The sequence below is a fragment of the Balaenoptera borealis genome, assembly GCF_965194805.1.
Source record: "Balaenoptera borealis genome assembly, chromosome: 19".
Classification (NCBI taxonomy): domain Eukaryota; kingdom Metazoa; phylum Chordata; class Mammalia; order Artiodactyla; family Balaenopteridae; genus Balaenoptera; species Balaenoptera borealis.
The window spans coordinates 8,553,891-8,574,647 of NC_138878.1; the positions used below are offsets into that span (position 1 = coordinate 8,553,891).

Genomic DNA, 20,757 nt, shown 5'->3' on the forward strand with positions numbered 1-20,757 from the left:
CACTATAGCACCACAATTTAGGTGTGTGGAAAGCGTAAAAGCATGAGAGAGGAAAGAAAATAAATAAAGCAAGCCTAATGAGGTTAATTTGAAGATTTCCAGAAAAACTTAAGTGCTGGCTTTTCAACCTTTCTTAAAACAGGTCACCAGCATTGTTTCCACAAGCAGGAGGCAACAAATATGGGGGACAAATGCTTGATGGTACAGCAGGGACATTGCTCAGAAAATGGTGCAGGATAAAAGACCTCCCCCATGCAGGCAAAAATTACCTGCAAAATGATGGCGACGTGTAAAAGCAACCGTAGAATCCAAACACATAAATCAGTAGGGCGTATACACCCTGTGCAGTGCCTGGCACAGAGTAGGTGCTAACAAGGATCTGTTTGATCGACGACTGACTGATGTGTGAGAAAGCCAGCAAGCAATGGAAAACAGGTCCTGTGCGTGCCACGAGAGCTATGGAGACTGTTGGATCTACTCTACTGAGTGCTTGCCAAGCTGCTTTCCCTTTACAAAGGCAGCCACTGATTAAAATAAACGAAGCATTAGGCCAGGAACAGTTTTCACAAAGTCAGTAGCTTCCAGCCAGCGAGCACTGGACCCAGTGGTGGGCTCCACTGTTTCTACGCAGGAGAAGGTGGAGGCGAGTAGCAGCAATCAGATCAGAAGGGAACGCGGTGCTGGGGGCCCAGAGGCTTTGTCTTTAAACTGGGGAGCGTGGGTATTACTTAGACTGCGTTGTTTATTGGGGAAGGTGTCGGGGGATGCTTTGGAGATTTGGCCCATGGGGGGATGTGTGTGATCCCTACCTCTCAAAGCCAGCTCTCATCACTGCTGAGATCAGAGTAGAAAGATCAGAGCGGCCAAAACCTGCTGATTTCTATGATTTTCTTTTCATGGGTGTGCACTCACCACGATTGCTTCACTCACTTAAGGAAGCGGAGTTTACCCTGTTACTTTCAATCAGGCCCCGTTCCCCCCCATCCCAATCTCCCTGCTGGCCTCTCGTGACATAGCCCATGCTTCCGCCACCACCCCAAACAGGCCTCGACATCAGCAGACGTCAGGAGAGGAGGAGTCCTCTTCAGCTGGCTGGTCCCACTGTCACCCAGATGACACCTTAATTACTGCACACCTACCCCCCACTCATGAAGGGCTAACATCTTGACAGGTGACCCACTGCCTCTCCAGGCCTAGCACTGAGCCTGCCAACGTAGGATCTCACAACCTATTCCTTGCGTGAAACAAATGAACAAACGAAGGCGGTGACTCCAAAACATCCACTCCTAAAGGGGGACTGCGGACATCATCTGTTTTGCATTCCACATTCACGTAAAAAAATAAAGTCTATGGTGTCTAGTATGTATATATACCAGTACGACTACAGAAAATTTGACTACTATAAAAAATGAACAGAAAGAACGAAGAATGAAAAGCTACCCATACCGTTTAGCATTCTTCTCACTTTGAGTGTAAATTTCACCCCTCTGAACACTGAGGGTCTTTTCCATCCTACTGAATTCAGATTCTGACTGCAGTACCTGACACACCACCCCAAAGCTGTTCTGAGCACGGTTCACCCGCCAGAGGATCCTCACTGGCTGACCAAGAGGCAGGGGGTCCCGCTGGCTCTCTGGTGATCACACCGTTTACCTCAGAGAGGTCAGTGTGGCCAGGCGGTAGGGCCTGGGGACCCCACTCTTGAGAGGTGTGGCCTTCAATATAGCCACTCCAAGTCACGAATGGACATGTTGGTTGCAAAGATGTGGTGCGGGCTCGATCGATGCACGGCCCCAACCAGAATTACATGTCACGTGCTGGAGGGGGACAGGAGTCACGCAGCTGCCAGCCTGGGGCCACGAGAAGACTCTCAGAGGTGAGCCAGGAGGAATGGGCTTCCGTTCCAGCTTCAAGGGCGGGGAAGAGATACATTTCCAGGTGCTGATGTCCTTGTAGCCTCTCTCGTCCTGCTGCTGCCAGACCTTCCACCGGGAGCACGTTATCTGACTCCGCCTCGATTTCGGCAGCAGCTGTTGGCAGTGAGGCACGTGTCCACCCACCCTCAGTGGCTGCTTCTGCAAGGTTTGCAATGTCTTTTCCTGCAACTGCCACTGCCGCAGCAGTCCCATCTGTGCGGCCGCCTCCAGCTGGACGCCCCCGGGCCTCCGGGACAGAGATTACTCCCCTAAACCACGCTGGATCCCTGGGCCAGCTCCCTTTTCCCGGGGCCTTCAACGGTAAGGATGGGGTCGTGGTGAAAAGGTACCACTGCTTGCCTGAGAGACCGGCCCTTCTTGCTCCCTTAATTGTAATTCCTTACTTGCAATATGCATCAGTCGGTATTTTAATAAACAGTGAGGGATTTGAAACAGAGAAACTATGAAAATGAAACTGCTTTAATTTACATCCCAAGTGACTGAGGATGTAGAATTCTCTGAATGCCAAATAAATAAAAACTGAAGTAAGTGTCAAGTCAGGGGTAGTCTTTGAGTTGTACAAGGGGAGAAAGGAGTCAGGCGTGGCCCACGGCAACTTATTAGTCTCTATGCTCCCCCTGGGCTGCCCAGGGTTCCTTTAAATATAGAAAAGAGAACTGCACCAGAAATACCAGCCCCTTCTGGAAGGGAGGTGGGCATGCCACGGCTGATATGACCGGAAATGATGAGTCATGGCCAGCTGAGGACTGAGACTTTGCACGTGGGTTTGGCACTAGGGCGGGGTGGGCAGGGCCAGCTGTGTTCCAGCTGACATAAACAAGCCAGAAGGCAACAAGACGGCTTCGGGGTCCATCCTCCGCCCGCTCTGTCAAAGAGTCAGGTAACATGGAGAGAGGTCGGACCTTGTTCCAGCAAATACAAAAGTATGAGCTGATCTGAGGATCTGCTGCTACAGAGTGTGGCTGAAAATAAGAGCCTAGGGAAATCTCGGGGACTGACTTCGCATTGCTGCATGGGGTGATGTGAACTGATGCACACACAGATGCCTATGGCTTCGCTGTGTGTGTGGGGTTAAAAAGGCCCCGAGGATTCCAGGAGATGAAACTGAGGACAGGTTAAAGGATAGGCATTAATAAGGCAGGGGAAAGAGCAGTTGAGAAGTGGCTTTATAATGCTCTTGCAGAGGGACTTTATAAGCATTATCGCCTCTCATCCTCAAATGGATCTTCCCCATCCGGGAGAAGAAGAAACTGATACACAGGTGTTCCTGAGGACACAAGCTGGAGATGGTGACGGTGGGACTCAGATGCTAAACTAAGGTCACCTGCCTCCCCCTCCAGTTGCTAAAGGAAGAAACCCAAAGACCATTTTTGTTTGTTTGCAGCGTGGAAATGTACGCACCAATGGATCCAAGCCCACAGGATACCATCAGCTTTCCCTCTCGCCAGCCCTGTCTTTGTCTCATCTCTCCTTGTCTCTGATTCTCTTTCTCTGTATGCGTACCTGTCTTCCTACACCGGCCCATCTCTCTCTTTTCAACAGACTGCCTTCCTCCGTGCAACGTGGGGAGACGCTACCAAGCAGCAGGGCCACTGGCTTAGCTGTGTAGGGTGAAGGCATGCAGAAGCCTTCCTCACCAGCTAGAGCACAGAAGTCCCTGGAAGGACTCAGAGCGTCCTGGTTTTCTGCATGCTCAGTCCTCAACCCAGCGCTTCCGCCAGGAGACAGGCACTGGGATTGGTCAGACCTGGGTCAGGTGCCCATCCCCACGGCTGGGGGGTCGTGGGGGTCATTTTGAGACCAACAGACCTATCTTCACCACGAATAGTGAGACAGGTGCACCCCAAGCAAGAGAGGGTGCTGTGAGCAGTACAAGGGTGATGGGGAAAGATGCTGGACATCTTTAATTACAACAGTAAAAAATCAGGATAAAGCCCTGTGATCCTCAAAAGAATCGGGATACAGTGCAGGGGAGAAAGGCAGGCTGAGAGGCAGTGAACGGTAGGATGTGGCAGTGTTGCCAGGTGTCTTAGGCCACGGGGGCTGCTGTAACAGAACGCCACAGGCCAGGTGGCTTATAAACAAGGGACAGCGATTTCTCACACTTCTCGGGGCTGGGAAGTCCAAGATCAAGGCACTGGCAGATCCGGCATCTAGTGAGGGCCTGCTTCCTGGTTCACAGATGGCTGTCTCCTCATTGTGTCCGCATGTGATGGAAAGGGCTGGAGAGCTCTCTGGGTCTCTTCTCTATGGGCACTACTGCCATTCATCAGACTTGGCCCTCATGACCTAACCACCTTCCAAAGGCCTCACCTGCTAATACCATCCCATTTGGGGAATTGGTTTCAGCATATGAATTTTAGGGGACACAAACGTTCAGTCCATAGCAGAAACCACCGGTGTGCCCCAACTATTCTTTTTCCCTTCTTCCTTGGCTACGGAACTTCCGTATTTATTTATTTACCTAGGCACCTTGGAGTCAGGACTGAAGGCTGCATTTCCCAGCCCACCCTGCCGTTAAGCCGCTAAATTGTGGCTATTGGGAAGGAAGCACAAGTCCTGGGAGGGACTTTCTAAAAGGCTCCTTGAAAGGGAGGAGGGTGGATTCTATTCCACGTTTCTCCTTCGTGCTGCCCGTCGTTCTGGACGGGGGGTTCCCTTGAAGATGCAAGCAGTGCTGCCGAGCAGAGAGGTGCAGGCGGGGCCGCTGACGACTTCGTGGGGGGGCCAGGCCACCTGCAGGCGGCTCGCTTCCGCTCCTCTTTGACGTGAAAGAATTTTACCACCCTTGTTGGGTCCTTGTTACCAGCAGCCAAATGCAATTCCTGATTTATCCACCTGGGTGCCAATCCAGGCCCACCATGACCCTCTGGGCCCAGTTTCCCAACCTGAGCTGCCAGTAACAGCAGAGCTACCCTGGCTTCTTCTTCTCTCTCTTTGTCCCCTTGCTTCAGCCACCAGACACTCTGAGAACCCAGGGGCGTGAGAAACAACGCCCTGTCTTAACGATGTAAATGCTTCCATCGTCACATCTGTAATCCGCGTGCACATCTACATTCCCATAGCTATCGTTTAACTCAGGAACGCTCAAGCAACTGTATTTAGCTCAGTATCATCAAGTGCTTGGATGTTTATTTGAGATCCTGCTACCCTTCCCCAAGTACCAGCTCTGGGCAGAATATACCTATTTTCTATTTGGGTAAATTAGAATCTGACCTCTGAACAATGACACAGTCAAAACAAAACAAAGTGGAACAAAGATAAGACATCTATTGTGCAAGAAGCTTCTTGACTACCAGACTTTTTTTTTTAAATACCATGGTGTTCTTTATTTTCTCATATGTACATCATATATTGTAATACGAAATGGATATTGACTGCAGCTGAGGTGGATATCCACATGTATTGACCTCAGAGGTAAATATTGACCGAGACAAAGGTAAAATCGATGCTTACCTTGAGGGATAATAAATCTGGATATCTATTGAAATAAGAAGTCAATAGGTGCATTGTTACAAACACCCATGGTTATAGTCACTTGAGCAAATTTGTACAACGAGCGGTCAGTGGTTGTTTTCTAGAAAACTAGAGGCAGTGGTAGCAGTTCACAGAGGCTGCACTGACTGGCCGTCTGCCTATTTACTCCTGTCTGTTTTGCTGCCAGCTAGCATTGGAGAGGATAAATAACACCCATCCCCGCCACCACCCTGTCAAAGGAAGCAGCTCAGCCTCTATGTTCAAGAGGCAGTTACTGAATTAGGTGTTTGCATTGGTTACTGGAAGAAAAAACTGATGTGGGTATCCCCATTTTACAGCCGGGTAAACTGAGGCTCAGAGAACTTGAGAAACTCATCTGACAGAGATGATAAAGGGTGAAGCTCTAAATTCAAAACTAATTGATGTTAAACTTGTTATCTTTCTAACACATCACTGCCTGCTGATAACTGTAATAAAACTGGGACTTGGGAGATAGAAAGGTCAGAGAAAGGTGAATGCAGAGATTGGAGGGAGTGAGGAAGGGTCTGTTTGAGACAGAAAGCGACCATAACAACTTCTTTGCAAAAGTGGACAGGAAATTTCTGTGACTCCCACTTCCCATCACTGCTGTCGATCATTAGCATCGTTACAGCTGAGTTTTGGTGAGTCATGACTATGGGCCGGGTACTGTGGTAAGCATCTTACAGATCTTCTCTTGATTAACTCTCATAACCCTATGAGGTCACACAGTAGATAACTTGGCCATCTATCCAATATTCATTCTCCATTTCTCCCTTGATGGCTGAGCCCTATTTTGGTCACTCATCCCCTCTCCACCACATAGACTAAAACTGGGCCATGACTCCTCAGGGGCCTAAGCTCCCGGTCATGGTGGGTCCACATGCTTCCCTAGAGACTGCTGATACAAAGGCATTTGATACAATTCTGGCCAATGAGATGTGAGCATAAGTCTGTTGAGGGGCTTTGGGGAAAGGTCTCCTTGTTCCTGAGAGACACAAAAGAGAAGAGAAGGTGTCTTTTCTTCCAGCATTACGCTCACTGGTTCCGGTGTTGGGAATTGCTGTAGCCATCCTGAAAATGCGAGGGAGACTCTAACTGAGGAAGAGACTGATAGACACCTCAGGGAAGTGGAGCCAGATCAGGACGTGTCACCTCTGTGACCACCCTACTTCTGGACTCCAGATAGGTGAGATAACACACTTTCATACTACTGAAGCCACTGCAAGCTGAGTTTCCTGTCATATGCAACCCAGAGCACCTCAACTGATACACGTAGGGGCCATATTATCCCCCTTTCACGCAGGAGAGATCTGGGCTTAGGGATGTTAAGCGTTACATGAGGCAGCTAGTATGGTCTGACTCCACAGTCTGAGTTCTTAACTGCTCCTCTGCAACCTTCCCAGGCATGTTTCCCATTTGAGGATAACACCATAATCTAGTGGAAATCGGGCCCTGCAAATGAAATCAACCAGGACTGGCATTGATCCCCTCTATCTGACCTTGCAACTCCTTTCTGTAAGCACTGTATAAGAGACACCCTCCCAATACCTACTCCCTTCAGAAGCCCTGGGTTTCAAAACTGTTTTACTGAATAATAAGACATTTCTCCCTGCCTTAACATATAAACTGCCAGAGAACTTGGTTATGTTTCCTCCACACCCAGCGATGCAGTTTATCAAAAGGCTTCCGCTCAAGAAACATACCGTGTGCTTTCAATTCTCTTTGTCCAACCTACTCTTTCTTCCTCACTGGAACAATCCTTTTTATTCTCCAATGTGCAGCAAAAGCGACAGAATTGAAGGCGTTTCCTCCACTCTCCTTGACCATGACCGCCATCTTGGATCTACCTTCCACACCAATAAACTACCATGATGAACCTCCTATAAGAGTATTCAACACACTGGATCCCTTCAGTAATCCTCCACTGAGTTCCTGCTAGCTTTTTCCTGTATGTGTTTCTCTCCTTAAAGACAGGAACTGTATTTCATTTATTTATGTAATCCTAGGACCCAACACAGTACCTGACACATGGGAGCAAGCACAGAATCTGCTGATAATTATAGATCTCAGGTAGGGTAGGAGGAGTCATGAACAGCTGTCTTCTCCCAGAGGTCCCTAGGGAAAATTCCAACGAATAACAACTTCCAACAAAGACCCTCTTCCCCTAGAGTTTTCCATCTTTTCTCACCTTCTAGCTAAGAAGCAGCATCACGGTTAATCCCCTGGTTTCTTATTCTACAGAAAAAGAGAAAGGGGAAAAAAAAGCCAACAGACAGGTTATGACACAGTTAAACTATGGGAAGCCCAAAGAAAGTGAAGAATCACACGCTCTAAGCTCCATCTTGCCTTCATAAGTCTGTATTTTTACAGGAAATCAGGGTACCTTATCATCCATTTATTGGTTATCTTTATGCCATTACCATAAACTCACACTTAAGCAACAGCCTCTCTACTGTAGCTTCGCTGCAGTGTCCAGGGGCCCTAGCGAGAGGCACGCTAGGGGAGTCACTGAAGAGTCCAATCCACCGAGGGCCCACATTCAACAAAAAGGCAAAGACCTTTGGACTCAGACTGAATTATACCACAGACTTTCCATGGTTCCGCCACTTGTAGATGGCAGACTGTGGGACGTCGTGGCCTCCATAGCTGTGCGAGCCAATTCCTACAGTAAGTCTCCTCTGTTTGTCTGCCTACATATGTATGAGTGTGTCTATCCATCCATCCATCTATGATCCTATCGGTTCTGCTTCTCTGGAGAACCCTGATACAGGTAGTTGGGTCAGATGAAATAAATGTATCAATATGGCGGCCACATTCGCAAAAAGAGACATCGCAACGTGGCTACTAAATAATACAGATGGGAGACAAAGTAGGGAATGGTCATTTCTTCCTGGAAGGCTAAGGTTCTCCCCCTCCTCCTCCTCTTCCACCATGACCACCACCACCACCACTACAAGGAAACCTGCGTATCTCCACAGGGACCATACTGGATGTCTCTATCCCCAGCACCTTGCTCAGTGTCAGGTACATAGTAGGTGTTCAATCAATTGACGTTAGGTAAGGTGTTAAAGGTATGAAGAGGTACCTAGGACACCTGAGCAGGAATGAACACGAGACAAGGGTTCAGGGGACAGAATGACCTCACCTTCTCTGAGCCTCTGTGTCCCCAGAAAAAATGAACTAAACCCATCATGCAAGTGGCTTTTGTTAAGTTTCACGATTCTAGTAATATGAGCTTCACTCCTGTTCATGACCTGCTTCAAGCAAGTTACGAAGCCACTTCAGAGTCCAAGAAAGGGTGGATTTTGCTGCTGAGCCACAGCTTCCTGACAGCCAGGCTCATCTGAGTACACAGCAGCCCCATCCCCATCCCCCCGGGACAGCAACTCAGCGGTTCACCAGTGGCAGCCTCAGGAAAGCAGGCTGCTAATTTAAGGCGATGGCCTGAATCTTCATTATCTGCACCCAAAAACCATGAGTCAGGTCTCCTTCTGTTTGCCAAATGCTACAACCCATTCGCATTAGGGGCTCTCGTCACCTGGAGAGTATTCCAAGGGCTTCAGCTGGAGCAAAAGAGCCCCCCAGGGAAAACCTGGCCCTGCACCTCACCAACACTAACCCTCCCTGCAGCCGTGCAAGGCCCGCCAGCAGCAAAGCGGCCAGTGCCACAGCAAAGCGCAGTCACAGCCACACAGGGAACAGACGTAAGGCTGACTTTAATTGCAGGGTCATAGGAGTATTTTATCTAACTGCCACAACTACAAAAGAAGAGGTTAAGTCCCTTGAAGACACTCATCATTTCCAAGAGGGAGGCCCACTTGGTTTACGTAACCACCAGCGAACATGCAGAAAAACATGCACTTAAGAGACTTAATGTTTCCTGACAGCAATGAACTGGCATTCACTGGGACACTCTGCACATTTCCCAGGAAGAAGTCCTGGCACGAGGATCATGCAACGGTTCAAGACCGCACCAGCTAACCGATGAAAGCTTGGCTCCAGCTTCTCAAGGACAAGGCGATGGCCACGATTGAGCGCCCCCCTGTCTGGGCCACTTCGCTCCCTCTATTCCCCACACCGATGACTCCAAACACCTGGTGGGTTCAATGCCAAAGAAAGTGACAGTTCTTCTGATCAACAGCTCTGTTTACAGTAATCAGGGGAGGGCAGTGAGCTAGTCTCAGGATGCCAAGTGATCACATGTTTTCAGGATAATCAATAAGACACTTATCTTGAAAGATTCGTGCAAGTTTGGAATCAATTATGAATGGGATGATGATAAAACTCCAGGAGAGACTTGCTGGATTTTAAAAAAATTCTCATCAGAGTCAGGCTCCATTTCGTTAGTTTCTCTGAAATGTTATATACATTTAAAAATGAACACTCACTCTACTATGCCATTATCAAATAGCGAGATTACCTCATGATTTAGGAGGGATTTTCAAATTCAGACTCTGTGGAATCTTGGGATAATATCTTTCAGGTTTTAAAAAAAAAAGGAGGAGGGATTTCCCATCAAGGGTATGAGGGGTTGCAATGTCATATACAGTAGAAATGGCCTGAATTTTAGACGCAAACGTTTACTCTGAAAGTAAGGTTCTACCAGTTAAAGATAGATGGTCTTGGGCATGTTACTTAATCTCCCCAAATCAAAATTTCCCTACATCAAAAAGAGGACAATGGCATCGCAGTCGTAGGGTTACGGTAAAGTTAAAATGAGATTCTCCATATGAAAAGTTTACCATAATCCCAAGCAGTGCAATAGGCACTCAGTAAAAGTTAGTTATTCCTAATGTTGGAGTCCTGACTTGGTCACCTTGAGCAAGTGACTTCATCTTTCGGGTCACCACTGTCTCATTTCTCAAATGGAAATATGTTGCAACAAACATGTTGCAAGGCGGTTGGGGAATTAAATTAGATAATGAACAAAATAGCATCTGATCTTACAAATGGCACATGTACTAAAAATGATAAGTAATGGTACGGAAAAAATTCATTGTTTTCCCTTTACTCTCACACTTATAATTCTTCTGACACCAGATGAGTGGGGTTTGTCCCTCAGCAAGCGAATCTCTGAGACCAGCTGGGTGTCCTACAATTCAGTTCCCTTCTGACACTGATAACCAGAATTAGAGCAGACCTCAGTCCCACAAGGCTGCCTCCACTTCAGATGCCAATCTCGAACAGTTGGTCCCAAGGTCACCCAAAACTTCCGTCTCACTTGCTTACAAATGGGAGGTTTCCACCACCTCCTTCTCAGGTTCCACAATTTGCTACAGTGGCTCACACAACCAAGGGAAGCAGTTTCTTTGCTATTGCCAATTGATTACAAAGGCTATTGTGAAGGGTACAGATGAACGGCCAGATAAAGAGATGCACAGGGTCAGGTCTAGAAGGGCTCTGAGCACAGGAGCCTCTGTTCCCCAGGAGTTAGGGGTGTCACCCTCCCAGCTCATGAATGTCCTCACCAACCTTTAATGTAGGGATTTCTCCAAACCCTGCAATGTAGGGATTTTTACGGAGGCTCCATCATGTAGGCAAGATGGATTACTAACTCAATTTCCAGCCCCTTCCATCTCTCCAGAAAATGGAAGGTGGGGCTAAAATTTCCAAGCTTCTACTCAAGGCTTGGTCTTTCTGGTGACCAGACCCCATCCAAGGGCCCACCATCAGTTGCCTCATGAGGACAAAAAATGCTTCTACCACCCAGAAAAGTCCAAGGGATTTAGGAGCTCCCTGTCAGCCACTCCTACCACTAAGGAAATGACAAGGGTCTCGGGAGCCCTGTGTCAGGAACCAGGACCAAATACCAAATGTTAGCAGGAGCCAGGGGCAGAGACATATATATGTGTGTGTGTGTGTGTGTGTGTGTGTGTGTACATATACACACACACATATATATACACATATATATTTTTTTTTTCTAATTATTCCACAATAATATTCGACTAGAAAAAATTGAAAGAGAAGCAAGAAATCTAGTCTCACCTCTCCATTTCACAAATAAGGCAACTGGAGCTCAGAGAGCCTTATCTTGCCTAAGGTTACCTGGAACGTTTATTTCACAGGTGGGCCTGGACCAAACCTCTCGGGAGGAAGGAAGACCTGTGGCTGCGATGGGAGCACAGGACAACAGGAGATTCCAGAAGCTGAACCATAACGCAGGGCCGTGGAATCAGGCCGAGCTCTATCCTAACTGGAGATCTGCCCATCTGGGGATACAGGGGAAGCGAGAGAAGCCAGGCCTCCAGGAGGAAGCCAAGGCTGAGCCAGGCAGAGGAAAAGAGACTGTTATGTGAAGTGACTTTGAAGAGGGAGCTACTTAAGTCAAGCAATCGTGGTGAGACCACCAGGCGTGGCAAAGAAGAGAAGAGAAGAGAAGAACGTGGAAAACAGGGAGCCATGTGGGAGCCCAGGGCCTGCCTGACTCACACCAAGCCCCTGCCCCCCGCCTCTGGCCAGTGGAAGACCAGCTGGGGGCCCATCCGTGGATCCAGCCTTGGGGAGCTGGTCGAGGGCTGCATGAGTAAACCCCACAACTAAGAGGCGGATCCCCAAAGAGACAGAGGGCGAAGGCATTGCCAGGCTGTGGTGATGGTCTCCATTCAGCTCAGGATCCTACCCCCGGGGAGCGGCCGCCACGGCCCGGCTCCTCTTGGCCCCGAACAGATCAACATTTGGCCTGAGCTTGCCAAGGACATATTATGGGCCACCCCGCTTACTCTGTCCCTGTGGCCAGAAATAGCCCAGGGGTGGTCAGAACCACAGCATTATAAATGTGACACTGTATTTAGTTCACACGGCCACGGCTGAAGAACTTCTTTTGAGGTTCAGGTTTTAAGGGATGGAGCCCTAAACTGCCCCGAATGGGCCTCAGCAGAATCCGGAAGCAGCCCAGCGGTCACCTCTGCCTTCCTCCAGCTTCACTGCCCCGCCCTTAGGCACCCCCTCACTCGTTGGGGAAACCAATTTTGTGCTTTGACCGAGGCAGGAGGAAAACTCTCTCCAAGACTGGCAAATTCTCTCAAATGATTTCCGTTGAGGTACTGCTTCCATGCAGTGAAGGGCGCAGCTACGAAGTGTACAGCTTGATGGGCTTTTACGTGTGTACACGTGCATGTAATCATATCATCAGATCAACACAGGGATCACTTCCAGCATGGCAGAGGGCACCTCCTGCCCCTTCAAGATCAGCGCCCCTCCCGCACATGGAGGTGTCTTGGCTGCTGTTGACCTTTACATTAATGGAATCATACTCTGCACCGTTCTGAGCGTCTGGCTTCTCTCACTCAGCCCTCAGCCTGACTCCCAGACTTTATAATGTCTATAAAAATAGCCCATCCGCTCACCTGTCTGGGGCTTCCGTTGTGCGCTGGGCTCAGAGCAATCCTCATGTTTAATCCTCGCTGCAAACTCAGGAAATGGCATACTATTCCAGTTTTACTGATGAGGAAATGTTAAGTGACCTGGTGGCCAAATCCCGAGGCTGGAAATCAGCATCTTGGGATCATGGATTCAAAGAGTTTGGACCCCAAAGTCCATATTCTTTCTTCTCGGCCAATTTGCTATTGACTCTTGACACCAGGGTCGTGAATAATTCACGTGAAGCCCTCCTGACAGTGTCTGACACACCATATGTAGCCGTAACTATTAGCTAGGGCGAGGATGACGATAAAGGTGATGAGGACGATTACGCCGGGCCTTGTATTAATGCTGGGAAAGCAGAAAGGAGCAAGACAGACATGGTCTGGGGCCTCAGGGATCTGACAGCTCGGTTCACAGTACATGCAATACACAGGTAAATAACTTTGTAATGGTAAGTTGTGATTATGCAGGGAGGGGATGGGTTGCCCTGGGCCACAGTGCACCGTGATGCTCAGGCAGCATTTCCGCAACAGTGTTTTTCTTCTTGAACCGGAGAACAAGGAGGCTGGGGACCTTCAGCAATGTCACACAGCAGCTACTGAAGATGCCTAAAACATTTCCCCCAAAAGGTACGCAGCACTAACCAGCTTTGCTCTAATAAAGCTCCTCACCTGAGGCTCAATTACATCTGCAGTGGTCTCTTCAGAGAGAGCATTTAAAAGGCAGCTTTGCCCTTGACTCTTGATTCTGCATGTCAGAAGCACTTAACTCAAAAACCTCTGGATTACCAACACCAGATCAGGGCATCTGCTCGCAAGCCAGACCGCCCCCTGTCTGACGCTCTGACACCAAAGGCACTTGCATTATCATGATGTTATCACTGAGTCAACTGCAGCTTGGGAAGGTAAGCATGGGACCCTGATATTCCCAGGCCTCCTTTCAAGGAAGCGCTGCCATGTACATCTTCCCCGAAACCTACAATCCCTGTTCCATTTGATGACCTGGGATTCTGCTTCAGAAAAACCAAACCAAACCAAAAAACAATTTTTTAACTCCTCTTATTGGATTCACTGTGACTCTAAATTTCTCTGAAGATGCTGGAGTGGGATCTCATCTTAACTGATGAGGCTAGGTTCTAGAGTTGGTACATAAAAGCAAATCTGAATATCGCCAGAATTACTCTTGAAATGCTAAAATATCCTTTGGCGCTGGCTCCATCTAACCAAGAGAGCCAGTGTTTGTTCCAGCGCTGGCTCAGATCCACTCCTCTGGTTGAGCTGCCGGTTAAAGCAGCTGCCTTAACCGGTAGTTTAACCAAACTAGCGGGTAAACCAGTAGTCACTACAGACCAGGTTACTACACAATTCACATGAGCACCTCATGTTCAAGATGCTCCAACTAAGAGACACACAAGGACACAGATTCCAAAAACAAAAGATTCCCTTCTTCTTCGAGCTCTCTGCTCAGTGTGGAGAAGGGAGAAAGCCACCAGCACTATGGGAATTCCTGTTTGTCTTGCCTAAAGTTAAATCAGGGTAGGTTAAATGTGTACTGAATGGAAGGCACTGAATCTCTGCTTAAGACTGGGACATCTCAATGGCAAGGTCGTTCTTTTCATCATCGCCATGTCCTTAGAACCGGCAGACCTCCTGCACACAGAAGGTTCCTCTTCAATGTCAGTGGAACGCCCTCTCATAATTACCCTACCAAATGACAGGCCATCAGGACATTCTGCAGTCAGGGGCAGGATGAGGATACACAGATGAGAGGAGCTGGGAGCCACAGTCTGGCTCAACGTGATGAAGACCTTTCGAAGAACTATAAATTTGCATAGTAACAAGTTTACTACTAAGCAGGGGTCATTAGTCATCTATCAGATATGATGCCGCAGAGAAAAATGCACTGGGCTGAGTTTGGACTAGTCAACAACCAATGGAACAATGATATTTTTGTGAATATGGTCAGTGGTCAACAAATAATAAGAAATACAAGGACCACATATAGTTTTCCATAAGGCTAAATAGCTCTGAATTTCTAAACTGTCCTTACGCAACAAAAGACAATGTTGGCAGGCCAATCAAGGTCAACTCGTACGAAGTATATGACTTTTGACAAAATAAACCTCAAATATAAGCAAACACTGGTATTCCCTATTTATAACGAATATGCTTTGATGCTACATGTTCATCTATGTTAATACAATTAACATTTTCATCTACATCCAACAGTAACCTCGGACTGCAAGCATAACATAGCCCAACAGCAACTGCTATCTAAAGTATAGATCTTACTTTATTTTTACCTTCATCTGACATACTGTGGCCGTGTATTGACCACTTAGGAACATTCTTCTGGCTGTAAATCCAATCAATAATTCACTCGTGCAGAACATATAACTGTACATTTTCTGCTCATACAACTCCGTTGATGATGAGTGCCGATCAGAGAGCAGAAAACCAAAGCCATTCACGCACCCAGTGTCCCTTCTCGGAGGACTAGCCTGAAAATGATCCTCGTCCTGCCTACGAATGAAATATTTAAAACAATGTTTTGATGCTCCGAGTTATACCTGACATATTTGTCGATTTTCCCAGACGCTGGGAGTGATTAGATTTGGGGGTCAGTTGCTCTAAGGTCATGTGCAGACCACACATTTTAATTTCAAATAGAGGATGACAAACCTGATAAGCAAAACTTTATAAAATAAAAGGATATGAAATCAACTTACACTACTAGTTGGTATGGGGAAAACTTTTGTATTAAGTCCTGTCACCTACAGGTACGGAACCCGGTGTTACAAGAGATAATTTTCGTGACAAGTAACCTTGATAAGTTAAGGCACCTAGAAAACGTACTGTTATAAACTACTTCAACCCATGGAGAACGTTTATTCTCGATGAGGGAGGGGGGCAGAGGGGAAAGAGAATTTGGCTTCATGTTTACAGGCGTTTATTGGTAAAGAACCTATTCTTAGGGGTTCACAATAAATCTGGAAAGATCATTACCCACGATCGTGCAATGGACAAGACCGGCAGGCGGGTGGTCAGAACTGCAAAGGGTTAAGCTATAAAGACAATGAAACGGCCTAGAAGTTCTTTAAAACTCAATTAAAATAAAACCAGTTCCTGTTAGTTTTTCCAATCCAGATTTAAGACTCATTCTGTATTATCTATTCATATGAAAAAGGGTACAGAAATTGAATTTTGAATTATGCTAACCCATCTTCTCAGCTATAGAAAACGGTGGCTTCCAGCCCGATGAATACAATGGCTACATGTTCAAGACCCTTAATTATCTAATTAATGTAGTGTCATTTTAGCAATTAGTTCAAATGACCATATGTAACTTTTTTCTTTATAAGATCACAGCTGTAAATATTTTTTAAAATACTTGTTATACGTGCCATATCCTGTGCATTAAAGATATATAATTCCGATTAAAAACAGAAAATGACCAAGAAAGATTTTAAACTAAAACAAACACCAGACCAACCCTAATATGGGCAATGGCTGTTTTTCATATGATTAAACTCATATGGTAAGTTCACAGATATCCTATTGAACTACAGTTGTGACCAGGAATTACTACCTGGGTTGGCAGATATTATCAAAGGAAATTCCAAGGCATGTTTGGGGTGGGGTTAAGAGCAAGATGAAGGCCCTAATAAATGGCATTATAAAATGAATAATAATTAGAAAAACTCTTCACAGAAGATTGCTCTTCCTCCCCATCTTCTCCCACTGTGGAGCTGAATGTTAACTTTAAATTCTTCATTGACTCTGCAACTCAGAGAGTGCACAAGTTGCTTCTATAATCTACTAATCCCAGGGCTTTTGGATTCCAAAGCTAATGTTGTAGAAAAGTATACTCATTCTAAAGAAATCATTTCAGGGACTTCCCTGGTGGTGCAGTGGTTAAGAATCCGCCTGCCAGTGCAGGGGACACGGGTTTGAGCCCTGGTCCGGGAAGGTCCCACATGCCACGGAGCAACTAAGCCCGTGCGCCACAACTACTGAGCCCGCGCTCTAGAGCCCGCGAGCCGCAACTACTGAGCCCACGTGCCACAACTACTGAAGCCCGCACGCCTAGAGCCGGTGCTCCGCAACAAGAGAAGCCACCACAATGAGAAGCCCGCACACCACAACAAAGAGTAGCCCCCGCTCGCTGCAACTAGAGAAAGCCCGCGCACAGCAACGAAGACCCAACACAGCCAAAAATAAATAAATAATTTTTTTAAAAAAAAGAAAGAAATCATTTCTGTGCCATTTGTCTGGTCCCTCTATTTGGCAATCTGTCCATGATGGGATCACTGGTTAACATCTCTGGACATCTGTCATGATCTCTCTCGTTTCTGATGGGCCAAAACCGGGTTCCAAGGAGATGTTATTTATTTGGGAACACAGAGACAGTCATGTGTAATTGGTGAGGATTAACTGAAATCCTCCGTTGGGGGGAAAAATTTAGCAAATATGACCCTTGCTTTTAAAGAGCCTGCAATCTGATGGAGAAAGCCAGGGCGCGTGTGTGCGTGCACGCGCACACACACACACACACACACACACACACACACACACACACACACACACACAAAAGAGTAAGCCCAGAGTTCTTGGAGGCTATTGTGCCTTAAGCGCTGTGCATTATTTAGAAAACTCCTTCACAATCCCTGGAGTTTTCCCATGTAGAAGTGAAGTCTATAGTTTGTAGTGAAATGGCAATGCTTTCCTTGGGTCTCAGGGAGGCTTCAAGGCAGTCTTAGTTCAAGAAGAGGAGAAACTGCCATTTTTCAAGCAGTATTATAGTCCAGATATCATTGTAAGGGATTTAAAGATATTGCTACCTATTTCATTTCTCACAACTATCTTGCAAGGTCGATGGTGTTTGTTTTCTGAAGAGGTGGAACTCAAATATTTCTCAGCCCATTTCTCCATCTGTAATGGAGTAGAGCGAGAGGCTCTCCCAGACCCCATCAACTCTGAAATTCCACACCCTGCAGCTTAGGGATTACCTGGTTGGCTTCCGCTACTAACTGGAATTCCGCCACAATGGTTCCATTGCACATCTCTGCTCTTCTCTTGAGACCCTTCTTCCTCACCAGCCTCATCTTCCGCTGCTTCCTACCCCATGGTGCATATTCGATTAAGAGTATAAACCTGAATTTCTCCAAATAAGACATACAGATGGCCAAGAGTCACATGAAAAGATGCTCAATATCACTAATTATCAGAGAAATGCAAATCAAAACTACAATGAGATATCACCTCACACAAGTCAGAATGGCCATCATCAAAAAGTCTACAAACAATAAATGCTGGAGAGGGTGTGGAGAAAAGGGAACCCTCTTGCACTGTTGGTGGGAATGTAATTTGGTACAGCCACTATGGAGAACAGTATGGAGGTTCCTTAAAAAACTAAAAATAGAACTACCATATAACCCAGCAATCCCACTCCTGGGCATATACCTGGAGAAGAACATGGTTTGAAAGGATACATGCCCTCCAGTGTTTATTGCAGCACTGTTTACAATAGCCAAGACATGGAAGCAACCTAAATGTCGATTGACAGATGAATAGATAAAGAAGATGTGGTACATATATACAATGGAATATTACTCAGCCATTAAAAAGAATGAAATAATGCCATTGGCAGCAACATGGATGGACCTGGAGATTATCACACTAAGTGAAGTAAGTCAGACAGAGAAAGACAAATATCATATCACTTATATGCAGAATCTTAAAAAAAATGATACAAACAAACTTATTTACAAAACAAACAGACTCACAGACTTAGAGAACAAACTTATGGTTACCAGGGAGGAAGCGTCGGTGTGGGGGGGGAGATAGATTGGGAGTTTGATATTGACATGTACACACTGTTATATTTAAAATGGATAACCAAAAAGGACCTACTGTATAGCACAGGGAACTCTGCTCTACACTCTGTAATAACCTAAATGGGAAAAGAATTTGAAAAAGAATAGATGTGTGTATATGTATAACTGAATAACTCTGCTGTACACCTGAAACTAACACAACATTGTTAATCAACTATACTCCAATATAAAATAAAAAATTTTTAGAAGAGTATGTACCTGCATGGCTCCGAGAGTCCCATACGCTTCCCTTCCTCTGATCCTTCTGCCTGAGTAGCCCTTCCTTCCTTTGCCTGCCTGGTGAACTTGGTTCACCATTCAGCTTAGCTGAGATAACACCTCCTCCTGGGAGCCTGCCCTGTTGCTCCCTCCCACTTCTTACTCTATGTTCTCCATACCTTAAGCACACTTAGATACTTAAATAAATTGCAGCAGAGTGTGACCTATCTCCTTGACCGAGCTGTGAGTTCCTTAAGAACAAAGCAAAACCCGCCCCTTTATCCCTAGTGTTTATTACAGTAACATCCATACCACAGGAGCTTCATAATTATTGCCGAACTGTTAAATGGGTTTTTAACAGCTCCAAAAAATAGGAACAGAAGGAAAACCAGGACTGAGGTGGGAGAGCAAATGTGATGAAGTACCTGACAATATGAAAAAAGAGAGAAAGAAACCAAAACTATGAAAAGCACCCCCCCAAAAAAATGCAGAAGAGGTATGATGTGATCTTCTTAATGTTATGACTTCTTCTGCAGTGTAGGTTTCTGAAAAGCAAGACGTGTCATAAGTAATATTAACAATCAACAAAGCTGTAACAGCATTACAAATGACATCCATTTGTGGGGATGTACCCTCACCATTAAACCTGTTTCCAAACAAGCATTCTGCAGGAGATAATACACATTCCAGGTGTCAGAGCTACAATTCTGGAAGCCACACAGAAAACCAGGTTTTCAGAAAACCATGAGGTTGCATTCATTTTCATTTACTTATAATGTTGATGTATCATATTGATTTTTTTCCAAATGATCCATAGCTGGAAGTGAATTTCTTTCACACAGTTCATAACAACTACATATCTATCTATCTATCTATCTATCTACCTACCTACCCACCCACCCACCCATCCATCCATCCAACTATATATTTGGATTTGGTATATACGTACATACACCAAATCACTGCATGCTAAGAGACTAATCCAATGGTATGAGACTATTTTTAATCGTCAAAAAGGTAAAAAAACCATCAACAACAGCTTTAATTGTCTTGCGTTAGGGTCAGACAGCAACTAAGTACTTTCTGAAGCAGGTGGTCAGTGATGTATGCCCAACCATATAATAAAGCGTCTACAAGAACAAAAGCTCTCTATATTTTTTTCCTTTGAAATGTGGATCCAGGGGTAAATGTTCTTGTGAAAATATTAATTAGCAAGTCTTGGTTGTTGGGAAAGAACTGTGGCCAGAAGGGTACAAGTGATAGATAGCAAAAAACATATTTGAATACATTCCATCAAAGTAAAACCCTGAAACTGAATTACCAATGACACAAGCCCAAACAAGGTCTCCTGTGCATGTGCTAAATTGAAAGTCATACCATTGGCATTCCCTAGACGCAGATTCTTCACAATGCGGCAGCTTCTCCGAGACAGCCAGGGTGACGCAGAGAGAGGGCCAGCACACGGCACTCCAAAGCTATGAACCGGGACTTATCCAAAATGTGTTGATGGGGGTGCCAAGGATGAATGTGGGGTACAACCTTACCCATTTAAATGGTTTAGTAACTAAAGCCGAGAAAGGTTAAGTAAATTATCCAATGTCACAAAGCTGGGAAGTGGAAGAGTGTGGAGTTAAACTCTAGCTGGTCTGGCTCCAAAGTGAGGAGTCATACCCAGTGGTGTCTGAACTTCCTTCTTGGTGAATTCGGGGCTGGATGAAAGGAAAGCCTCCAGATGAGCTGGTGTCGGGGCACCTATACTCACAGTGGCAGGGCGGGAACTTAGGGGACAGGTGCTGGAGGCTCTATTCTAAAGAAGGCTAATGTGAACAAGCTATTAAAACACTTTAATTTCATAAAAGTATA

The 20,757-nt window shown here is 46.1% G+C and overlaps 1 protein-coding gene across 2 annotated transcripts in view; it reads right to left on the reverse strand.

The window, feature by feature from the left end:
• Positions 1-20,757, reverse strand: part of WWOX (WW domain containing oxidoreductase) — a 965,623-nt gene that overhangs the window by 540,363 nt on the left and 404,503 nt on the right. The gene's annotated exons all lie outside the window — the stretch shown is intronic.